We start from the raw sequence: 5,736 nt of genomic DNA on the forward strand, positions 1-5,736 counted from the left end.
CGGCCCATTCCAGGGCGCTTTGGCATGGATCCTATTTCAATCATTCGACCCGATCCCGTTTCAGTGAACTATATCCGGCCCATGCCACTTGCCGCATCCTCAAGTAGTAACAGGCATCCAAGAAATAAAGTATTTAAGTTATTACAGTCATCCAAATGTGAGATAATAAAAGTATTTAGGTTATTACAGTAATCCAAATGTGAGATAATAAAAGTATTTAAGTTATTACAGTCATCTAAATGTGAGTTAATAAAAGTATTTAAGTTATTACAGTCATCCAAATGTGAGATAGAAATAAATTAAACGATGACACAAAACACAATCATCCTAAAGAAAAACTCAAACATTCAGTGCCCAACCAATTCTCATTTCCTCAGGTGCCGAAAGAAAAAATTTCTGCCACTTCTCAGAATCATGTAATAACTTCGATACCTTAGCGAATTGGACCATCTCAATTCCAGGTATTTTTTGTAAAAGGAGCATGGAGGCGTCAAACATTTCATCATCTCTATCCTTTTTAGAGGGAAAGAGAACTTCATCTCCTTTCTCACATGAAGATACACGAGTAGAAGTAGAAGATGCTTTAGCTGCTTTCTCTATTACAGCTTCCATTCTCTCGGCTCTCCTCTCAAAATTCTCATTCATGTTTGATAAGAGTGCAGCTATACTAGGAGATAAACCATCTTTTTTGGTTTTCTTACCTTTACGTAAAGGTGGGGGACTGACCTCACAACCCTCTTCCTCATCATCGTCATCATTGGGAGTGGGCAAAATGATTGCGGGGGGTGCTGTAGTGGACGGGTGGGCATGCATCCCTGTTGCATATGTGCCCCAAATATAGTCGACATCTTGTCAAAATGCTTACACCCATGCTTTTTAAACTTATTTGCATTCGCAACAACCTACAAATTTTGTTACAATATTAACCTCATAACCAATAATATACAAGATTTTAGTATTTATTTAGGACTAACAATTAAATTACTAGCCTTGCACAACCTGTCCTATCTCTCTTCCTGAACTATAACCATGCCCGTCTCATGGTCATATCCCACGCCAGTCTCTAATAATAATTTCTTAAACTCGAAATAAATTTTCCTCAAACCATCAAACTTATTCCGAAGTTGGGTTAAACCAAATTTTCTTCCTGTTTGAACATTCATTTCTTTGAACAAATTATTCCAACCACTTTTACTAAATATTGTGCCACTACGATTATTAGCCTTAACTTCTTCCACTATAATATTCACAAATTTTTCAATGAGTGACTCATCCCATAACAATTTTCCATCCTTCGTAACTTTAGCCACTTCTTCAATTGTGAGATAATCATCGCATTGTTCCACATTCTCAACATTCATATCCATCTAACATATTAATAACAACACTATAATTAATAACAAAGAAAATAATATTAAACTAGGAAAAACTATTGATGGTATTAAAGCTACTCTATCACAACTATTGATACAGGATTCATAAATGTTTATACTATTAGAATATGTTTATTCCCCTTTTATACATTTGCTAGAAAGAGATTATGATTTTAGGTTTTACTTAGTTCCTAGGAAACGTACATATAGTTAATATGGCATAAGTGTTGGAAAGTCCTACGAGAAGTTCACACATTTAATAAAGAATACTGAATCAACAAGAAGAGAAAGGAGAAATTGGCGATAAATGTTAGAATATTAGGTATTTTACTAAAGGGAAATATGGTCATTTCATTGTAATAGCAATTGTATATATTGTGATACCCCTGGATTTCCGAATGCAGGTTGGCTAGGCCCACGCCCGAATACCCGAGGATATAAAAACAAATGGATAATAAACAAACACAGAGTACAAAAGAATAAAGAAGAATAAATAAAATGCTGACAAGAAACTAAAATGATAATCTAATAATAAACCTCATAATGTATTTCCATTAATTAATAAACTCTTCTGATACAATTGATCCTCTAAAATACAACTCGGGAATCCATACTGTGTGGACCCCTAGAAAATCCAAACTAAACAAATGACAGCAATAACTGTCTAAATCAGGAAACTGAATCATAAAGGAACTCCTATGTAGCATCGGAAGAATGAAGTAGACTGATCCCCGCTCAGCACGAACAACCTCTACTCCCGACGAACACCTGAAAAATAATGGTGGATCAGGCCCACAAATAAGTTCTACTCTACTACAGTCCAAGCAGAGATCCAATATACATATACATCCTAATTAATCCAACAATAACTAGTAGTCCATATATATATATATATATATATATATATATATATATATATATATATATATATACACACACACACTAAAGGAACCTCACTAGACTATAGGGTTGTCTCAACCTGAATAGTAGGCAACATGCAAAACGCACATATAGTGGGCATGAGTACCTAGACCTACCAGGGTATACAACTACACTATATCTAGCTACACATCCCCGGCGATATATACACCATAACCACTGATCCTGAGACTCAAGCTCATATCATGGCACCATACTTATATATATATAATCTAGTAACCATCCTATCCAGTATAAATTAATCATCCATAAGTCATTCAACTTGTTCAGCTGACCTAACTTGAATATAAGTAGGACTTAACATTTTAGTTAATCCATTCCCTTATATAATAAATTAATCCTCCATAAGTCATTCAACTTATTCAGCTGACATGACTTGAATATAAGTAGGACTTAACATTTTAGTTAATCCATTCCCTTATATAAAATAGGTAGGACTTAACTAATAAGTTAATCCGTCCCTAGAATACCACCGTCCCATACCGGTGCATTAAACCACACAATCCAACAATTGATGTAACGATTAAGGAAATACATTAAACAAACCAGAAATAACTATGATAATATGATATCAAGTTATCACAAAATAGGAATGACTTATTATTTATTTAAGATTCCTATATCATATGTCCTACACAAACTGAATCTTATACATGATGATATTTCATTATACTGTCAAATAAGCATTCTCCATATCCAATTCATCCTACATATTTAATCTTAATTGTTAAAACATTTTAAAAGATTAAATCCATTCGTTTGTTTAAAACATTCAAATAGAAAGCATCATTATGATTGAGTCTATTTAAATTTATTTAAACCCAAACTTAGTTCATATTTAATGTTTAGGAATCCTAGGCATGTTTCTACGTTCCATCATTCCACAGATATGAAAAATACATAATGTAAACATATAAAAATTCACACCGGAAATCACATCAAAATCATGCATTTATCAATTCATAACACAAGAACAGATATGAACCAATTTCATAAAACCTATGTTCTAATCCAATTAAACATGCATAATTATTTAATTTTATGTGTTTAATAAATCCTGGAATTTCCTAGGCATGCACAGAAACACGAATCAAAGGGAAAGAGATAGAAGAAGAACTTGCCTTAAACTTTCGGATCAAAAATTAAATTTCTTCTTCCTTGATCTTCTCTCTATAGGGTTTTTGTGCCGTGGGAGACACTGTCAGGCTACCACACTGGCGAGCTACTGGTGTACAATCCCAGATCGCCTGGGTAGAGGAAAGGTGAAGTGCTTATATGTAAGTGCATCATCTCCAATTGGTATAAGGCCTTTTGGGGTAAAGCCCAAAAGCAAAACCGTGCGGCCTCAGGCCCAAAGCGGACAATATCATACCATGTGGTGGAGTGGGGCGTTACAAATGGTATCAGAGCCTGACCCAGCCAGAAGTGTGCCGACAGGGACGTCGAGCCTCCAAGGGGGTGGATTATGATGACCTTGTGGGCGGCTGTGCCGTGGGCGGGTGCGAGAGACACTGTCAGATTACCACACTGGCGAGCTACAGGTGCACAAGTCCCACATCGCCTAGGTAGAGGAAAGGTGAAGTGCTTATATGTAAGTGTGTCATCTCTAATTGGTATGAGGCCTTTTGGGGTGAAGTCCAAAAACAAAACCGTGCGGGCTCAGGCCCAAAGCGGACAATATCATACCATGTGGTGGAGTGGGTTGTTACAAATGGTATCAGAGCCTGACCTAGCCAGAAGTGTGCCGACGAGGACGTTGGGCCTCTAAGAGGGGTGGATTGTGATGACCTTGTGGGCGGGTGTGCCGTGGATGGGTGCGAGAAACACTGTCAGGCTACCACATTGGCGAGCTACTGGTGTACAGTCCCACATCGCCTGGGTAGAGGAAAGGTGAAGTGCTTATATGTAAGTGCATCATCTCCAATTAGTATGAGGCCTTTTGGGGTAAAGTCCAAGAGCAAAACCGTGCGGGCTCAGGCCCAAAGCGGACAATATCATACCATGTGGTGGAGTAGGGCGTTACAAATGAATTGTGATGACTCTGTGGGCGGGTATGCCGTGGGCAGGTGGGAGAAACACTATCAGGCTACCATACTGGCGAGCTACGAGTGCACAAGTCCCACATCGCCTGGGTAGAGGAAAGGTGAAATATTTATATGTAAATGTGTCATCTCTAATTGGTATGAGGCCTTTGGGGTGAAGCCCAAGAGCAAAACCATGCAGGCTCAGGCCCAAAGCGGACAATATCATACCATGTGATGGAGTGGGTCATTACAAATGGTATCAGAGCCTGACCCAGCCGGAAGTGTGCCAACGGGGACGTCGGGCCTCCAAGGAGGGTGGATTGTGATGACTCTGTGGGCGTGTGTGCCGTGGGTGGGTACAAGAGACACTGTCAGGCTACCACACTGGCGAGCTACGGGTGCACAAGTCCCACATCGCCTGGGTAGAGGAAAGGTGGAGTGCTTATATGTAAATGTGTCATCTCTAATTAGTATGAGGCCTTTAAGGTGAAACCCAAGAGCAAAATCGTGCAGGCTCAGGCCCAAAGCGGACAATATCATACCATGTGATGGAGTGGGTCGTTACATATATATACACATACGTGAGAGAAGAAGGGAAGCACTCTTACTCACAAAATGTCCAATAGCTGTGTTTTCTTATTCTATAAACCCTAAATTCAATAAAATTAAAAGATGCAGATATTCTTCTGAACTTATGCATGTATATTTAAAAGTAGGGGAAATGACATAATGATAAAGACTGAACCAGAAAAGGTGGGTGTGCATAAGAAGCTTACCTCTTTTTAGTGCTGTGAATCTACTGAGAAGAAAAACTACTAAATCAATAAAAGATATCAAACTCCAGTTCAGTAAAACAGCTACAAGAAGGAAGGGTGGAAGAGGTAAAAAAATTATTATTCTAGTTAAAAAGAATGATAAAAATGTAACTAAATATTTAAATATATATCTATAATGCATTGATTTTCTACGGTTATATATGAGAGCTGTATAATATCAAGAAAGGTAACAGTTTTTAGACAAATCTCTGCGCACAAATGAGCTTCCTATTTACATTTAGCAATCACTGACATTACTACTTGGAGAAAGAGAGAGAGAGAGAAGTGTTTATGTCGTCACTACACAAATCTTTGTTGCCAACAAATGAATCTTGATAATACCTAACCAAATCCCAGTTTAATATTATTTTTGTTTTCCCTCCTTCCTCATTTTTTTATTGGCCTACCTCATGTCCTTATAGCACTTTTGATTTACATTATAAATCACTTACCCCATACCCAATTATTCATGGTCTACAGTTCATATAATCCAACCATATTAAACAATTTTCTCGAACCTTATTCCCAATTGTACATACCTCTCATAATCTCATTTTTCACAAATGCATTCATTCTTATTCTATC

This window comes from Cornus florida, unplaced genomic scaffold, assembly GCF_030987335.1.
Source record: "Cornus florida cultivar Cherokee Brave unplaced genomic scaffold, ASM3098733v1 CherokeeBrave_3.0.0_Hap2_Chr11, whole genome shotgun sequence".
In the NCBI taxonomy this organism is placed as follows: Eukaryota; Viridiplantae; Streptophyta; class Magnoliopsida; order Cornales; family Cornaceae; genus Cornus; species Cornus florida.